This window comes from Heterocephalus glaber, unplaced genomic scaffold (genome assembly GCF_053883595.1).
Source record: "Heterocephalus glaber isolate CG9 unplaced genomic scaffold, H.glaber_assembly_v1.0 deba00001613, whole genome shotgun sequence".
NCBI lineage: Eukaryota > Metazoa > Chordata > Mammalia > Rodentia > Bathyergidae > Heterocephalus > Heterocephalus glaber.
This window is the reverse complement of record NW_028258384.1, coordinates 19,239,216-19,258,661: the sequence shown is the minus strand read 5'-3', so window position 1 is coordinate 19,258,661 and position 19,446 is coordinate 19,239,216.

The window sequence follows — 19,446 nt, the reverse complement described above, 5'->3', positions numbered from 1 at the left end:
AACGAATAGTGCTGGGAAAAGTGGCTATTTATACACTGAAGATTAAACCTAGACTTATATATCTCTCCATACACTAAACTAAAATCAAACTGAATCCAAATATATAAATATTAAAACAGAGACAATCAGTTGGAAGATAGAACAGGTAAAACTGTTGAAGATACAGGTGTAGGCAATGATGTTCTGAACAAAACCTTAGTTGCAAAAGAAATATTGCAAAGAAAAAACAAATGAGACCACATCACATTAAAAATCTTCTGCACAGCAAAGGAAAGCATTAACGGTGTAAAGATAACCTACAGAATGGGGAAAAATTTTTGCCAGCTGTGCCTTAGACTGAGGACTAATATCTAGACTATATAAAGAACTCAAAAAAAAAAAAAAAAAAAAACTAGATCCCCAAAATATAAAGACCCAGTTAAAAATGGGTGGCTGAAATGAATAGACATTTCTCATTTGAAGAAGTAAAAACATCCAACATACATGAAAAAATTTTGAACATCACTGGCCATTTGAGAAATGCAAATTAAAACAACACTGAGATTCCATCTCACTCCAGAAAGAATGAGCCCTGTAGTATTCTGTGTCTCACACCAGGGAAAGGAAGCTCTCTCCCCAACTGCAAAACCTTGGGAAGGTAGGGGATAAACAAGTGAATGGCAAATGTGGAATCCACCCAGCTCCTTGTGCCTGGAGTTAACAATACTGTATTGGGCTCCAGGCACATCTGAGTCCCTGTGGGACATCTGACATTTGTCTCACTCCAACTAAGACCTTCAGGTAGCACAGAGGACTAACATTGGTCCCCTTTGAGTCTGTACCTGGCACCTTCAGATTGCTTTAGTTACCAACCAGCATTCACTGCCCTATAACCACCCCTAGACTTGCCGGACACTCTGTCTTACATGCAGCACCAATCTTGGGCAGCCTAGGTTTGCATAGGGAGCCCCAAACCCTTGTAGGTCTCTGCCTGGTGCACTGGGCAAATGGCCTCTATAGTATAATAAAGCACAATTTAGTTTGAATTGAGATAGAATTCCAGTGATATAATCTAAATATAGATGTGTGTGTGTGTGTGTAGGGGGGTGTTACACAAGGCAGGTTCCACCAGAAATTATTGTTGTTTTTCAATTGAAAAAGGAGAAATTTCTGTTATAGGTGGAAATTGAAAGACCAGTTGTGCAATGAAGCATCTTTTAAGTCACTATGCAGGTGTGGTGCTCTATTTTGCAACCAAGTTCACCAAAACTGAAAGAATGTTATCTAAAACAAAATTCAAGTCCAGGCAATGAATGAATCCAATAATAAAGTGATCCAATTGGAAAGCATGTGTTGTGGTCGCAAAATTTTAAAAAAATGAGTTCTAGCCTAAAAGTCAATGTAATTAAAGGCAGCAGAACTGACCTGGATAATGGGTATACATATTTCCTCAAATTAAGACCATCCAATCTTTATTTAATAGCCTTGATGATCAGAAGGCAGGGGTACAGAACAGCTAAAGTTGTCAATTTTCAATTATCTGGAATTTTCTGTATGCTTGCATTTGACTGGTCCCAATGATTCAGGGTGAGAAGAGTTGAACCATGTTCTTTAGAAATTGAGAAGGAACTAAAATGGGTTACTTCTATTGACTTAATACAGAATAGTCAAGATTCTGTGCAAACACTCAGAAAAAATAGAAGCAAAGTAAACAATTTTGTTTCAATTTCATTTCTTATATACTATACAAGTCTTAATCATTTAAATAAGGAAGGAATTATGCCTAGCACTAATTTCTTGTTTTTCAAAATAGTAAGTATCTTTACATGAGATAATATCAGCTTCAAACATACGTGTTTCTTGGAGTTCTTCCACAGTTTATTTAAGTAACATATTAGATTTGATTTTTCTAGGTCATAGCTGAATATGTTGTATAAATCAAAGAGAGGTTTCAGTGAAGGTGAAGATTCATTCAGTGAATTATTTACTTACTTGAAATAACTAAAGAGAACTTAGGAATTATCTCAGCTCTATATTGGGTAGGTTTTGGACATAGCAGAGAATGTTTGACCATAGAATTATATTACAAAAGACCTATCAAAAAGGAAATATATTGTCCCAAATACTATGAGGCTGTATGAATTTCTAGATAGGGTACTCTTTAAGGTACATAACATAATTTTATTTGTGACTAAATACTGATTTAAAGGAAACTTTAAATAAAATATCTAAACACTATATATGATATTAGAAAAATATGGTTCATAGAAAAATATTTATCAAACCTAGTGTTTGGTTGGAACCCTAAGTTTTAATTTTAAAACTGGTAAAACTGAGTAAATGTAATTATTTTGAAAACCTCAGGAATTCAAACTTTTATCATTGCCATGCAGATTTGAGGTGCTTGAGGGAACGTGAAATCAATGTCTTCACTGGAATCCAAGATGAAGACAATAATTTTCTTAAGTTGAAGCTTGAATTTCCAAGGTAACAATACTATGCATTCATTGTATGCTCTCCTGATTTTAATTCTTTTATGAAGTAAGTTTATCACTGTATGTAATTATATATGTTAAAAATATTTTTGGAACATGTATTATTGCTCTAAACCACAGAATAATTGTTTATCTGTTCTAGTTGTGTTGGATTCAAGTAAATTGTTGGATAAGATTTATCACTCAATTTATATTCTCTTCAAAGAATTTATCAAACTGTATGGTTTGAATTGTGTGATTATACATGTGCTTTTACTTTAACTGTAGAACCATTGTCAAAGAGCCACCATCTCTGAATAATTTGGATAAAGAAAGCCAACAATTTTAAGTTAAATTATTTCTTTGAATCCTGAATTCTTCATTTATACACTTGGTGTTTGGGAGCAGCAGTTCTTGCTATGACCCATGGAATTCAGGGAAAATAAGAAGCACTTACATTTGTATTTAATATTTTGAGAGTATGTAAACCTATATTACCTACAGAAAAAAAAAAAACCCTCCATTTTCATCAGATTTCCACAGAGTTCCATGAACCAAAACTGATTAGGAATATAGGCCTTTGCTATGTGCAGATGACAAATTTCACATTATAGTATTTAGTCTGAGTGAGTTAAAAATACATCCTCCACACTCCAAAGTGATGTTGGCATGCTTTGGAACCTGGGCATTTGCACGTGATTCACAGCAAAATATTATTTTGCTTTTTGACCAAAAAATTATATTGAATTTTTGTACAACTTTGTATGTAAAATACATATGATGGAAAATAGACTGCTTAGGATTTCATTCATTTAAAATTTCCCAGTAACCTGACCTTAAGGATAATACAGAAAACATATGTGATGCTGAGAGAAAAAGAGGGACAAGAATCCATGACAGCCTTGGTCTGTACTCCCTTCATTGAAGTGCCTAGTGTACCCCCTTAGCATGGAAAATCACCATCGCAGAGAATTCCTAGATTCACAGCTGTTACTTGAGTTATGTGTGAAAAGATGCCATCCAATTATGTTGAGATTTAGGTTACAACCTTCTCTTTCTGTCTTTCACAGCAATGTATACAATTCTGTCAGATAAGGTAGCAGCTGATGAATGCCCACTATCCTTGAGAGCCATTTGATAAGTCTACCTGGGACAATATAAGAGGCTATAATCATACTCAATGCGTTCATTAGGTACATGTTTATTCATTTCTTTAAACCATAGGGTGTGGATTTTATACAATCTTTAATTACCTCTTCACCTCTCCATAGTAATTGAGATCAGCTGAAACTCCCAAGAGAGTGCTCCTCCAAATTTAATTGGTGATAAGCAGAGAATGTCTGCATTCCTGTGAGAGCTTTGCTTTCTGGAGATTCTTTACTGTCTCTCACTGACAGGAAAGTGAGACTGCATTTTTCAGTCTCTTTTATTCCAGCAAATAAAGGATTTCTTGATTCTTTTTGTGAGTTTACAGCTATAATGTGCTTGATTTATGAATTCTGAATTACATCTTGTAAATGACCTTTTAATTGGGGCATTAAAAACAAAAAAAATATAGAAATACTCATGAAATTAAATGAATTTTAGTTTTTGCAAGCTAATTTGGCTTATCATTCAAAAGCAAAAGAGAGGCTTACTTCTCATTTCTCAAAACCAGACTGGGAGTGAGTGAATTGAAATTAAGATATTATCCTTTTGCCTTATGAATATCAGGAAGAATAAATGGAAAAGAAGGGGATAATATAAAGGTCATACTAGGGAACAAGACATTGGATCCTTGGGGATGTTAGCTCTCCTGATATATAATATATTTGTGGTTTTTGTCTACAGAAGATCATAACAACTCAGCAGTCATAAATTCTTAGTCAATATTCTAATTAGTTTACTTACGTCACATCAAAATATAAGGTTTGCTTTTCTTCTCATATGTTGCTTTATATGCAATATGTATGTATGACACTGAATCTATGATTTTACAAAACAGAGATGTTTCACTGATATGCTTTGGATTATATCTATATTACATGAAATATGTGTATTTATTAGGGAAGAGGTTTAAATAGGTCAAAATAGACTTAAACCTAGCACTTTCAGATTACTATCATTTTTCTTAGGAGTCAAAAAGGTATTTTGCCTTCTATTAGCACTGTGTGGAAAATTACTTAGTTTATTCATTCTAAAATTTTTTCAATCACTATGGAAATGCAGTGAAGAGGAGAATTATAATAATATTCTGATTTGTGATGTTTGAACATGTATGGTATATTTTGAGTCTTTTTTGTATTCCCAACAAATAACAAAGTATCTGCTTTTGTAAAAGTGGAACAAATTCTCAAAAGCATTTTTTATGTATGGGAATGAATATCAAATGGCCAAAGATGTAAGAAGAAATCAAACTGTAAATATTTGCCCCTTTACTTCTCTGATTTGTGTGATGATTCACTGATTGTTGCATTCTTCATTTTTACAAATTCTAATGAAAAGTAAAAAGGAGAGGTATTGAAACAAAACAGTGAAACAAAATGAGTCCAAAAAAGCAAAAAAAAAAAAAAAAAAAAAAAAACAGGGAGAGAAAAATATACCACTTCTTCAAAGAAATAAGAAAAATTTAAGTCCAAGAAGAAATAAGCCACACAGTAACTTATGAATAGAATAAACAGAAAGAAACAAAATCGATCATCAAATACCCATAAGAAGACTCCCAATTTTCTCTCTATCCTCTGACCCTCAAGAAGTCACTCCATTTCTTTTGAATGTTCACCAACAATTTTTCTGTTTCTTGGAGCAGTAAATGTGTAACAATGCAGATTATCTTCAATTAATTGCACAGGTAAAATATTGAAATAAACTCATGGAAGTAATTTTTGAGCAGGTTAAGTTGAAGACAATTTTCTGTCAATGGCTGAAGTCTAGAAAGAATAAATATGTAATGGGGGAAGACATTTATTACAGTTTGTGTCTAGATGTATCCCTAAAGCCTCATGTGGTCATAGAGCTTTTTCAGACCTGGCTGAATTTAGAGTGTGTGACATTAGGATTAAGGGTGTGTGATTACTAAATCAGTCCACTGATTGGTTTGCCAAAACCTTAATCCCTAGTATTCTGGATAAGATAAAAGAGGCAGAAAGATGCTAAGGTGCCTTGTTGCTTTTGCTACCATGTAGAAGCCATGAACGGTTTCTCCTCTGTGACTCCTGTCTGCCATGTACTACTCTGCCTTGGAGCCGGCCAATTATGGACTGAAACCTCTAGAAACTATGAGCTAAATAAATCCTTTCCCCTTTAACTTTGGGGGCCAGGTATTTTCTTAAGTAGGAGAGAAAAGTAACTAACACAACCTTTCTTTTTCAATCATGAATCAGCCTTTGGTCCTGAGAAAGAATTCAGTATTTATACAAACTCCTGTGTGGAGGTAGTATTTAGTTGATTCATGTGAATAATATGTGAAGATTGGGAGAAGATAAAGATCTCAGGATCATTAATCTTTACTCCTAAATTTGATTTTATTTTAATTAAATTAAAGTTGTGAAACAAGTTTTGTATCTTTTGCAATTGCAGAATTAGAAATCTATGTTTTTAATCAACAAAGGCAGGTGAACATACCAGCATTTTCTGTTCACCTAATTTAACAAATATTTTAGTGTGTGACATGGTTAATTTAACTATAGATAAAATAAAATACTTTTTATGTTCTCTTCTAATAATAAAGTAAATCTGATATAAAATTTCTTACTATTTAATAGCTATTTTTCATGTGTTACACATCATATTTATAAAACATTGTCCAATTTAATATTTTAATCAATACACAATATAAATCTACACAAAACATAGACTTCTATAAACATGGACGTCTGACATTTTGCATGCTAGTCTGCATGTGTGCATGTTGAGCATGGTGAGTAGGAGTGCACCTTTCTCAAGAAAATCTTCTGGGATCATGTAGTCGACGAGGTCCTTATAGAAGGCAGGAACACTTATGATTTATGTCCTGTATATAACTCTTGGGTACACACATCAGTGTGGACCAACCTGTAAATTATAACTCAAGTTGTAAAAAGCCATGAATTCCCAGTATGTCTTTGAGTTATGACCATTAAAAATTGTGAATTTCAGTAATACTTTACATGTTCTCTTACTAAAGATTTCAGTATCTGCTGAATAGAAACTGTAGATGTAGTGGCTGATTGGATAGCACAATTGCCTTGAAGCTGCAAAGTAAGAAGTTAAACTACTTTGCAGTGGAAATATTATAAACCACCCACCAACATCTTTGTCACTGGACTTTTCTGAGTACCAATTAAATTAAAGTTCATTTACTATGTATCCTGTGTACATTTGCATAATGAAAATCAAGGAGAATTTATTTGAACACAGAATATTAACTTTTGTTTGGTGAGACCAAGTCTTGGAGTGAAAGTTTATCATTTTCCATAGACAATCTGGTTGAAAATCAGTATATGATTTATAAACACATACAAGTATTGCCTTTCTTGACTCTGCCAGACTGTAATAGAAAAACTCTACTTGAAAGCCTTGCAAAACAGCATAACAGAACCTAATATATAAAACATGTATGCTTTTATATGCTTTGTCATTAATGGCAAAAGATATTTCCAAAATTTATTCAGTTATGATATTTGCACTGAATATCTTACAAAAGGTTTTTCCCCCCAATTAAAAAAAAAACCCTGTTACATCTTACCTTAAAATTCTCCAGAAAAATGGGTGTAATTTTAAGTCTCTCACTTAACTTGAAGCTTAGCTTTAGAATATATCCTTCTTTTAAACATATTATCAATTCCCTGTGTTTCTGGCAATCAAAGATCACTAATAGGAAGGTTATAGCAAGCATCATGGAAATAAAAGTCAAATGAGACAAAGAATTTCTTTTCTTGTTTTCTTTCTATTCCCTGTGTAAAAGATCAATCTTCTCATAGAAGAGGGGTCCAGGAGAGCTGGATATATCAAGGATTTGAAAGCTTTTTTGGTATTGCCACATCTTTTATTTTATACCTTACTTAGGTGATTATCCTCTTTTACTTTCTCAAATTTGGTATTTTAGAACGACTTTTCCAAATACCTTGTTAATCCCTTTATTTTAAGCATGATAAAATGATGATTATGATAAAAATTAATGTTAACATTCTGTTAACCATTTTTGTCGCATTATAACAGAAAGCTTAGATTGTTTTTAAATTGACTTCTGTATCTATGACTAAAGTTTGCCATCTAGTGGAAATACTGAAATATCAGGATAGTGTTTGCTATCCTAGTTAAAAACTGAGTGTAGGACATATCTAGATTCATTAGTTTGAGTGAGTTCATAAGTAAGTTTCAATAGTATTTTAATAATAGAATCTATTGTCAAACTTAGTCACACTAACTAAACTGATGTTCTTGTATAAAAATAGCCTGAATAAATGAATTAAAAATTAATAAATGCTTTGGAAATAGTGAATTTAACTGAATTTGGAAGCAATGTGCATTTCAAATGTGAAATGATTTCATATTGCCTATAATCTGAACTTGATCATCCTTCAAGGAAATTGCTGAAGTTCTTTTCTCTCTGCCCTCTTCAACACATAGTATTAATAAGATCCCAAGAAAGACCATATATACATAAATCTGAGGATACATTAAATGAGATTATGGTTCTTAACCTCTTCATCAAATATATTAAAGGTCATGGCATATCTTTTTATTAATTGTGTATTTAAAATTAATTATGTGTTTCAAAACAATAATCTTTTTCATATCAAAGGATGACTTTCCTTCAGGTTTCCTGAATAAATTTAGTTATTCATTAATAAATGAAAAGTTTCTTGTGGCTCTAGTGTTTACCTCCTGTTGTGCCTTATTACTCTGAAGAATACACCTGCAACCTCAACCTTGAAGACTGTTTTAAAAGTGTCATTCCTGATTGTGTGTCATTCAGTGTCTTCTGATGTTTTGAAGTGAATGACTAGGCAAAAATCAGGTGGATGGCAGGAAAGGAAGGGTCTGTAGTAATGATTTGAACACAGTGGCATAATAGGAACAAGGGATAAATTGACACACATTTCTATAAAGGGACTTAAGCAAAAGCAACAAAGGACAAGATGGCAGAGTTGAGCTAGCTATTGATACAAGAGCACAAAAGATAAGTCCACCCTTTATGCGTTCATGATTTAGGAGATCTTGGAGGGTGAAAAAGACATATGTAGTCCTTTGTTATAGTACAAATAGAAGCGGTACCATTTGGAGTAGAAAGAGCAGAGGATTGTACCACAAGAAGACAATAGCAACTTGTTTTATTGTCTCATCAATCACTTTTGTCTCTAAACTTAGACCTATTCTATGAACATGCATATATGTAAATACGGATATATTTCTCATTACCTTTGATTTATAGTGTCTGATCCTAGTCACTTTTCCATGATTTATGAGAAATTTTCCCTTGTATTTCTTTAGTTTTCTTAACAAGAAATACTACTTCTCAAGGGGAATATACTAAACCATAGACAAAATGAAAGGAATATTATAAAAAATGCTTTAAATCTTCTAATGGTTGTAAAACAGAATAATCCTTTTGTATGCCAGCTATAGTAAGACATTTAAATAAAAAGAGCATCTAACTCTGGAACTAATGTTGGTGCTGAATTAATTAATGAAATTATACTTGGAGAGCATCTCTGTATTTTAAGGCTAAAAATGACAGATACACGAAATATTAGGAAATTTCCAACTGAATCATAAATACAAACCATTTTAAAGTGTGCTTTTCTCAGCACATTAATTGTAATGTAGATATTGGATTTCATTACTTATTGTGGGAATACATGATTAGAAAATTGTTTATTTGTTTAAAGATGTGCTTGCATTGATTCTTTTTTGAAGATTGATATGTAGGAAGATGATGATGATAGGTAATTGGTGTGATAAAACAAGACACTAATGTTATACTCAAAATCCCCCCTGCACACAAACAGCCAGAAAACACATGAAAAATTCTCAGTCTCACTAATATTCAAGGAAATGCAGAAAGTACAATAAGATATTATTTTGTATATGTTAGAATGGATATCACCACAAAGATTTCAAAAATGCTAGTAAGGATTTAGATAAAAGGGAACTGTTATACACTGCTTCTGAGAATGTAAATTAGTGTAGAAAGTATGAGAAGTAGTATGAAAGTTTCTAAAAATGAAAATGAAAATATTGTATGATACAGCAATCTTATTTTTGGATATATATTCAAAGGAGATGAAATCATTATACCAAAAAGATATTTACACTCCCATGTTTATTGCAACACTAGTCATTATAGATAAAATGTGAAATCAACTCAAATGCCTTTCAGTGGATGAATGGATAAAGAAAATGTGGTTGTTTCTGCTTTGCTATGCCTGTTTGTCATCCCTGCCTTGGAGTTGGATGATTATAGACTGAAACCTCTGTGAACTGAGCCTTCTGGGCTGCCATACCAGCCCCCCCCCCCGAGTGCCAAGGAGTAGAGCCACCCCCAGTGATGAGGAAGAGCTTTCTGGACTGCCATACCACCACTTCCAGTGCCAAGGAGCAGAGTCACACCAAGCACTGAGGAGGAGCCTTCTGGGCTGCTGTACCACTGCCCCTGGGGCCCAGGAGAAGAGCCACCACCAGTGCACAGGAGGTGAGCCACACAGACTCCAGCAGCACACACCCTCACATACCACTCCTTCCTTGAAATGAGAAGACATGAAAACAAGTCTCAAAACCAGACATCCAGATAATGTAAGTAACCTAAAAGGGAAACAGGATGGAACAATCTGATACACAACCATCAGGACTTCCTGAACTGACAACAAAAGAGGATCTGGAAAAAATTAAATCAGAAATAATTCCTCACATGACAGCAGAGATTGTGCCCATAGTGCATGACATGATTAATAAATCTACAGAGGACATAGATAAAAAAATAGACATCTGAGGAACATGATGGAATCCCAAATAGGAAACAAATGGGATCCATAAAACAGATGCAAACAGATTTCCAGGAGATGAAAAACTCCATTGAAAACTTACACAGCAGAATGAACCAATGTGAGGATAGAATTTCATATATAGAAGAAAAGATGCAATTAGTGACCAGGAAAAGAAAAATTGCTTTCAAATTGTAAGGGACCATGAGAAATCAATCTAGCAGCTGCTAGATGATGCAAAGAAGAATAACATAAGACAGATCAGAGTCAATGAAGAAAGAGGAGAGAGTGCAGATGACATAAAAAAACTCACAGAAGTGATGGAAGAAAACTTCAAAAGCAGGGGAAAAGAACTTGACATATAGATAAGTGAGGCATATAGGGTTCCAACTAGCCTTGATTAAAAAATATCTACACATAGGCATATAATAATTAAGATTCCAGAAACCCAACAAAAGAACAAAATTCTACAAGCGGTCACAGAAAAGAAACAAATCACAAAGGAAAGCCCATCAGAATCACAGCAGATTAATCATAGCAAACTCTCAAGGCAAGAAGTCCTTTGAGTGAACTACTCCATGCCCTAAAGGAAAACAGCTTCCAAACCAGATTGACATATCCTGCAAAACTATCTTTCAAAATTGATGGAGAAATAAGATACTTTCATGACAAAGAGCACCATAGGAACTTCATGAATACCAAACCAGCAATACACAAAAGTTTAGACAATATCCTAGGAAAAAACAATGAGGATCACAACCCCAGGAAGCGCAGCAGAATGAATCCATCAGGTACAAAATGAAAATAAATGCAAAGGGGGAGAATCTAACAAAAAGAAAAAGCCATGACAAGGATAAGTCAATACATATCAATTATAACCATCAATGTTAATGGTCTCAATTGACCAATCAAAAGAAATTGACTGGCAGTATGGGTCAAGAAGCAAGATCCAACAATAATGCTGCATACAAGAAACACACTTAATTCAAAAAGAAACTCATAGACTGAAAGTCAAAGGGTGGAAAACAATACTCCATGTGACAGGAACCCCCCCCAAAAAGCAGGAGTAGCTATCCTCTTTGCAGATCAAGTGGATTTCAAACCAACACTGATTAAGAGAGACAAAGAAGGACATTACATCCTTATAAAGGGAACAATCCAAGAGGAAGAGATGACAATCATTAATACATATGCACCAAACACAAGTGGACCCAAATATATAAAACAAATACTAACAGACATGAAAAATCAAACAAGCACTAATACAATAGTAGTGGGGGACCTCAATACCCCACTGTCATAAATAAACAAACTAGACAAAAAATAAGCAATGAAATACTAGAACTCACTCTTGAATAAATGAACTTAACAGATGCTTAGAGTGTTCCACCCCACAAAATCAGAATACACTTTCTTTTCAGCTCCACATGGGCCTTTCTCTAAAATAGACCACATCACATACTCATAGAACATATTTAATAAGTGCAAAGGAATTGAAGTTATCCCCTGTATATTATTAGACCATAGTGCAATAAAACTGGAGATCAATAGCAAAAGAAACTGCAAGAATTTCATAAACACATGGAAATTGAACAACACACTTCTGAATAACCAGTGGGTCACAGAGGAAATTAAAGAAAAAATCAGACAGTTCCTTCAACTAAATGACAATGACAATACAACATATCAGAATCTATGGGACACAGTGAAAGCAGTCTTACAAGAGAAATTCATAGCAGTGAATACTCATATAAGGAAAACAAAGTGAGTCCAATTAAACAACCTGATGCTGAACCTCAAGCTTCTAGAAAAGGAAGAGCAGGACAAACCCACAGCTCGTACAAGGGAGGAAATTATAAAGATCAGAGCAAAAATCAATGCAGTAGAGACTAAGAGAATGATACAAAACATCAATGAAGCAAAGAGTTGGTTCTTCGAAAGAATAAACAAAATTGACAAACCCTTAGCCAACCTTATCAGAAAAAGGAAAGAAAAGCCCCACATCCATGCATTTTGGAATGAAAAGGATGAAATTACAATGGATTCAGCAGAAATCCAGAGAATTATCAATACCTACTTGGAGAATCTATGTGTCAATAAGATGGAAAACACAGAAGAAATGGACAGACTCCTAGATACATATGAATTACCAAAGTTAAACAAGGAAGACCTAAAAATTCTAAATGACACAATATCAATCAATGAAATTGAAAATGTAATAAAAAACTTACCAACTAAGGAAAGGCCAGGTCCTGATGGCTTCACTGCTGAATTCTACAAGATATTTAGAGAGGAACTGCTGTCACTACTGTTTCAAAATCTTCAATGAAATTGAAAGGGAAGCAGTACTCCCAAATTCATTCCTGGAAGCAAGCATCACCTTGATCCCCAAAGCAGAGAAAGACACAATCAAAGAAGAGAACTAAAGGCCAATCTCACTAATGAACATAGATGCAAAAATCCTTAGTAAGATACAGGCAAATAGAATGCAGAAGATCATCAAGATTATACACCCTGACCAAGTCATATTCATCCCAGGGATCCAGGGATGGTTCATCATACTCAAATCAATAAATGTAATACGGTATATCAATAGAACCAAGGACAAAAACCATTTGATCATCTAAATAGATACAGAAAATGCATTTGACAAAATCAAACGTGCTTTTATTATAAAAACCTTACAAAAAATTTGAATAGATGGTCTCTACCTCAAACTGATAGAAGCCATCTATGAAAAACCAACAGCCAGTATCATACTAAATGGTCAAAAACTGAAATCCTTCCCACTGAAATCAGGAATAAGAAAAGGATGTCCATTTTTACCACTCCTGTTCAATATAGTTTTGGCAACATTAGCCACAGCAATTAGACAAGAGAAAGAAATAAAAGGAATAAAGACAGGAAAGGAAGAATCAAATTATCATTATTTGCAGATGACTTGATACTCTATATAGAAGACCCTAAGAAATCCACCAAAAGTCTTCCAGCGTTAATAACCAAATTCAGTAAAGTAGCTGGATAGATGGCCAACACACAAAAATCAATAGCCTTTCTGTACACGAAAAACAGACTCACTGAAAGAGAAATGGGGGAAAGAAATCCTCTCACAAGAGCATCCAAAAAACTGAAATACCTAGGAATCAACCTAACAAAAGAAATCAAAGACCTCTTCTCTGAAAACTATAGCACTCTGAAAAGAGAGATTGAAGATGATATCAGAAAATGGAAAGACATCCCTTGCTCCTGGGTAGGAAGAATCAACATAGTGAAAATAGCCATACTTCCAAACTGCTATATATATTCAATGCAATCCCAATTTAAATTCCAGCATCATACTACAGGGACCTTGAGAAAACAATCGAAAAATTCATTTGGAACCAGAAGAGACCTAGAATAGCAAAAGAAATTATAGGCAACAGAAACACGGCAGGGGGGATCACAACCCCCAACTTAAAATGATACTACAAAGCTACTGTGATAAAAAAAACAGCATGGTACTGGCAAAGAAACAGACCTGAGGACCAGTGGAAAACATTAGAAGTTACAGAAACTCAGGCACCTCATCTTCCTCAAAGGAGCCAAACACCCTCACTGGAGGAAAGATGGCCTCTTTAATAAATGGTGCTGGAAAAATTCGGTTTGAACTTGCTAAAGATTAAAACTAGACCTATATCTCTCATCATGCACTAAACTAAACTGGAAATGAATTAAAGATTAAAGACTAAAACAGAAATGCTGAACCGGCTGAAACAGAGGTTAGATAGAACTCTTGAAGACATTGGTGTAGGAAAAGATTTTATGAACAAAACCTCAGTTGCCCGTGAACTACCAGAAACAATCAACAAGTGGTATGTCTACTTATTAAAAAGCTTCTGCATGGCAACAGACACCACCAATAGTGTGATGAGACAACTCACAATGTGGGAAAATATTTTCATCTGCTGTTTCTCAGATAAAGGTCTACTATCTAGAATCTATAATTAAGTTGAAAATATAAGAGCTCCCAAATTTAAAGATCCAATCTGAAAATGGGCATCTGAAATGAAGAGACATTTCTCAAAGAACTAGAAATAGAAATTAAACATATAAAAAATGTTCAAAATCACTGGTCATTTGAGAGATGCAAATGAAAACCATGCTGAGATTTCACCTCACCCCAGAAAGAATGACTGCTATCATGATATCAACCAATAACAAATGCTGGCAGGGCTGTGGGGAAAGAGGAACACTGCCCCCCTGCTGGTGGGAATGTAGACTGGTGCAACCACTGTGGAAATCTGTATGAAAATACACCAAAGAACTAGGACTAGAAGTCCCATTTGACTCAGTTATTTCCCTGCTGGGTATCTTCTCCAAAGAATTAAAAGAATCATACCACAGTCATATATGTGCATCCATGTTTATAACAGCACAATTTGTAATAGCTAAAACTTGGAAGCAGCCCAATTGCCTTTCAAGTGGAGACTGGATAAAGAAAATGTGTTTTTTCTTTAATAAAATGGAGTACTACTCAGCCATAAAAAATGAGAAATTAGAGACATTTATAGCTAAGTAGATGCACTTTGAGGCGATACTTTTATATGAAATAAATAGGGCACACATGTGCAAATACCAAATAGTTCCTCTAGTGCAAGAAACTGAAAGTTTAAATAAGGTCTAAAAGGTACAATAGATAATGTGAAATAGGAAGAAAAGGGACAAAGTAGAATGGGAATGTAATGGGTAGGAGAAAGGAAAGAAGGGATTGGAATTAATATGAGAAAATTTTAAAATGGAAACAAAATTATTGTAAATAGAGAGGGATGGAGTGGTTGAAGGGAGGGCAGGGGAATGGGGAAAATAGGAACTAAGAGAGATTATGTAAAGGTGCAAATTTCCACTGATGAATGTAATTATATTGTATAACTAAAATGTACCAATAAAATTAATTAAAAGAAGGAAAATGTGCAACTGAATACTTTTCAGACATGGAAAAGAATAAAATTTTGTCTTTTGCAGTAATGTGTGTGGAATTGGCCATCGTGATGGATGTTAAGTGAAATAAGCCAGACACAGGGAGTCAAATATTACATGTCCTCACTCATTTGTGGAATTGAATCAGTCAATCTTGTAGAAATGAATTGCATTGTGGTTGCTACAGACTGGAAACAGTGGGGGACAAAAGTGGAAAATTTTTCAATAAGGTGCACCAAAATACAGAGTGGAGGAATCAATTCTGGTTCTTCTTTGGCACAGCTGGGTAAATATTGGTTAAAACAATATAAGATATATTTCCAAATGACTAGAATGTTATGTCACCTATACATATAAAAGGGATTCTTGTTTGAAGACATTGAAATGCTTTTTACCCTGGTTTGCTAATTACACATTGTATACATGTATTTAATTATCTTAATATATACTATAGAGATGTACAGATATTATGTCTCAATATAAAAACAACTATCTTTAATATTGCCTCTCATTCATTACCTGTGTGATTTTAGACAAGTCACATAACACCTCTGAAATGTCGTATCAGTTGTGAAAAATATTAATCTACACGCTTTTTGTGAGGACAAAATGAGATAAGTATGTGGAAGCACTCTGTAAATAATCAAGTAGTATTAAATGTAAAGTTTTGTTTTTATTTTTATATGCTTAATGTATTTATATTGCTCTGGTGGATTGAATGATGACATTAAGCATTGGCCATGTTTTCAATGTTATTAAAATTTTGTGTGTTTTTTTTCAAATTTTGAGTATTGTTGTTAACTCATTTATTTTACTGAGGACAAGGATGCTTTATTTCTCAGGAGACTTATTTATTCAGTACATAGATTTAGTTTTCTCCACTCTGGAAGAAAGCTCTCATACATAATGAAAAGGGGGAGATCTTATTTACATGCAAACATTTTATCCTCACTGCTGTCACTCCCTCTTGCTCTACAGATTCAAGAGCAATCAATTTAACTCAGCTAGGATGATATAGCTATAATTTAATGTTTTTTATTTGTGCTTTTTAAAATGATCCTTTGGACAAGTTAAAAAAAAAGAGGTAGGTTTTAAAAATGTCAATTTTTAATTTATTTCCAAGTTGGTGGTAAGACTAAGATGATTTTAAAAGATGGCATAAAATTTGAGTTTCTATTATGCACAACACCAGCATTAATATATTAATAAAGACAAGTTGTATATGAAAACACTGTACAACTATTTATTAAACCATTCAATCTTCATGGGAGGTAGAAAAATGCTGTCAAATTTATCTTCCAGATGACAAATTACATCAAGGGAAAAGTCCAAAGGAGTGGTAATGACAGAAATTCCAAATTTTTGCTGCTATTGATTTTTCCTTAACCATATTTCCTACCTAACCATTTTTCATTAAGTTGAAAAAATTCTTAGAGTTTCACAGAAAAGGGCAAAATTGAAACTAATGTCAGTGCCCAATGGACATAATGTAGATGTTCTGATTTAACTGTACTAAATGCTTTTGTTAGTAAAATGTTTAGCTCAGTACTACAACTTTTGGAGTGTATGTAAAATGAATCATGTGTTGGCTTGGTGTTGAACCAGTTGGCTTAATTAATTACAGAGGAGAGTTAGTAAAAGGAAATTGAAAAATCATCAACTATTGATGTTTAATTTTAGATTTTTCTTCAATAAGTACTTTCTTCATGTGTTAAGCATTGAGGAGCAACATTAGCTATCAAATATATGGCCCTTACCTAGCCATTGAATTAATAACATCTTCACATTTCTTCCCACTTCATTCTTGTGAAATGTATCATATGTACCATGTGAGTGAATGAATGACATGTACACAGTTTAAGAATGATGTAAAGCAAATATTTATCTTCCTACAACCTAAGTTTAGAAATAGTACCTTAACAATCTCTTAGAAAAAAATCTTCTTGTGTAACTCATTAATATTCTATTGCACTTCTCCAGAGCCAATCACCATCAATTTTTATTAATCTTATCTTAACTTTCTTTATAGTTAAGCCAATGACATGCATCATTTCTTTAAATAAAACATATGTTACTGCCTGTGCTCAAGCTTTAAATAAGCAGAAACATAATTTGTGCATATTTTCTTTGATCACTTCTTTCTCTTTTTCATCTTTTAAAAGATACAAGTGGTGCATTTGTATCTGATGGGTTTTAAAAATTGTTTTATTTTGGTAAAATATGCATAGTACAAACTTTACCATTTTAACTATGTTTAGGTGTAACATTCCATGGCATTAAGTTTATTTTGATTGTTGTGAAGTCACTGCCACTATCCATCTCCAGAGCATTTTCATCATTCCTATCTCTATAATCATTAAGCAATAAATCCTCATATAAATCTTCTCCCAAACTCTGGTACCAATTTTTCTACTTTCTGCCCCTCTGTATGAATCTTTTTTGTGCCTCATATAAATGGAATCATAAACATTTTTGATATTTTTGCATCTGAATTATTTAATCTAGTATAATGTTTTCAAGAGTCATACATATTGTAGCATGTAGTATCAGACATTCATTCCTGTTTTTTTGGTTGAATAATATTCCATGGTGTGAATACACAACATTTTGTTTTTTCATTTATCTATCTATGGACATTGGAATTATTCCACCTTTTGGCTATCATTAATAATGCTGCTATGAATATTGATAAGTTAATATCTTTTTGAGAACCTGTTTTCAATTTCTTTGTATATACGCTTAGAAGTGTAGTTATGGAATCATATGCCTATTCTATGTTTCTTTCTTTGAGATACCACCATGCTGTTTTTCACAAGTGGCATCACTATATTAGATTCCCACAAGCAATACATCAGGGTTCATATTTCTTAACACTTGCCATCATTGGTTACTTACTTTCTTTAAAAAGTAAGTCATTCTAATGAGTATGCATCATTGTTTATGAATATCTTAATTTCCCAAAGACCTTCACACGACCTTGTTAGAGGTTCTACTGTATGTCTTCATCCATAATGTTTGACTCAGGCATCTCTGGGTCTGTAGCTTTCCTGCAGCTTTCACGAGAAGTCATGCCCTTTTTTCCATCTGAAAACGGAGATAGACAAGATAGGGACTAGTCCTTCAGTCAGTCCAGACTAGTAAGTATGTTGCAAATGAGAGCTGGTCTTCTATCTGGTTTAAAGGAGAGAATGCAAAATTGGGATGCTGCCTCCTGTGGAGCAGGACCATTTCAACGCACTGAGGTGTGTCTGGAAGCAAGGCTGAATACAAGTCAGTGGGTTCTCAATGTCTTAAAGCTTTGTCTAGAAGGTAGGAGGCCTTGGGTTTGATTCCCAGTGCTGGAAAACAAAACAAAATAGTAAAATTTCTGTCTAAAGTAGGGCATTTTCTTGATTGGGAGATTAGGCATTTACTTGGTTACTATAGAATGCTGACAATTTTGCAGAGATTCTAGAAGATTATTTCAGCCATTGTATGGTTGTTTTTTGGTGAAAGCATGAGCATAGCTAATTGTGAAGAGGTTAATGGTAGATAAAGATTGTTTAGTAATGTCTATATATACTGTTTTCATCTCTGTAATATTGCCTGTTCTCTTTCTGGTATGGAGGCAAGGAGACATACTCACAAGGGGAAATTATACCCTGCTTTTAATCAGATAAGGGCAGGCCACAGAGTTCTTCCTACATCTGATTTTTTTCTCCAATTGCCTTCTGTTTAAAATTATCCTCATGCAAAAGTGACATATTGGAGAATGCATATTCTGATCTCTTTCATATATACAGCTGTGTTTGATTAATTTTATTTCCATTGTAATAGATGAATATATAGATTAATATAAAAATTTATATCATAACAATATTGAGTCTGTTGATCTAAAAACAAAGGGCACTTTTCCATCTAGGTTTATAGAAAAATATTTCTCAAAAATTTTCCAATTTTCAGTGTACGAGTGTTTGACAAAGGATATTTGTCAGTACTTTTATTTCCTTCTAGTAACTTTGATTGTTTTGGTCAGATTGATCCTAAATATTTTATTTTTTAAAATTTTTTTCCATTAAATTTATTGGTACATTTTAGGTATAAAATAGAGTTAC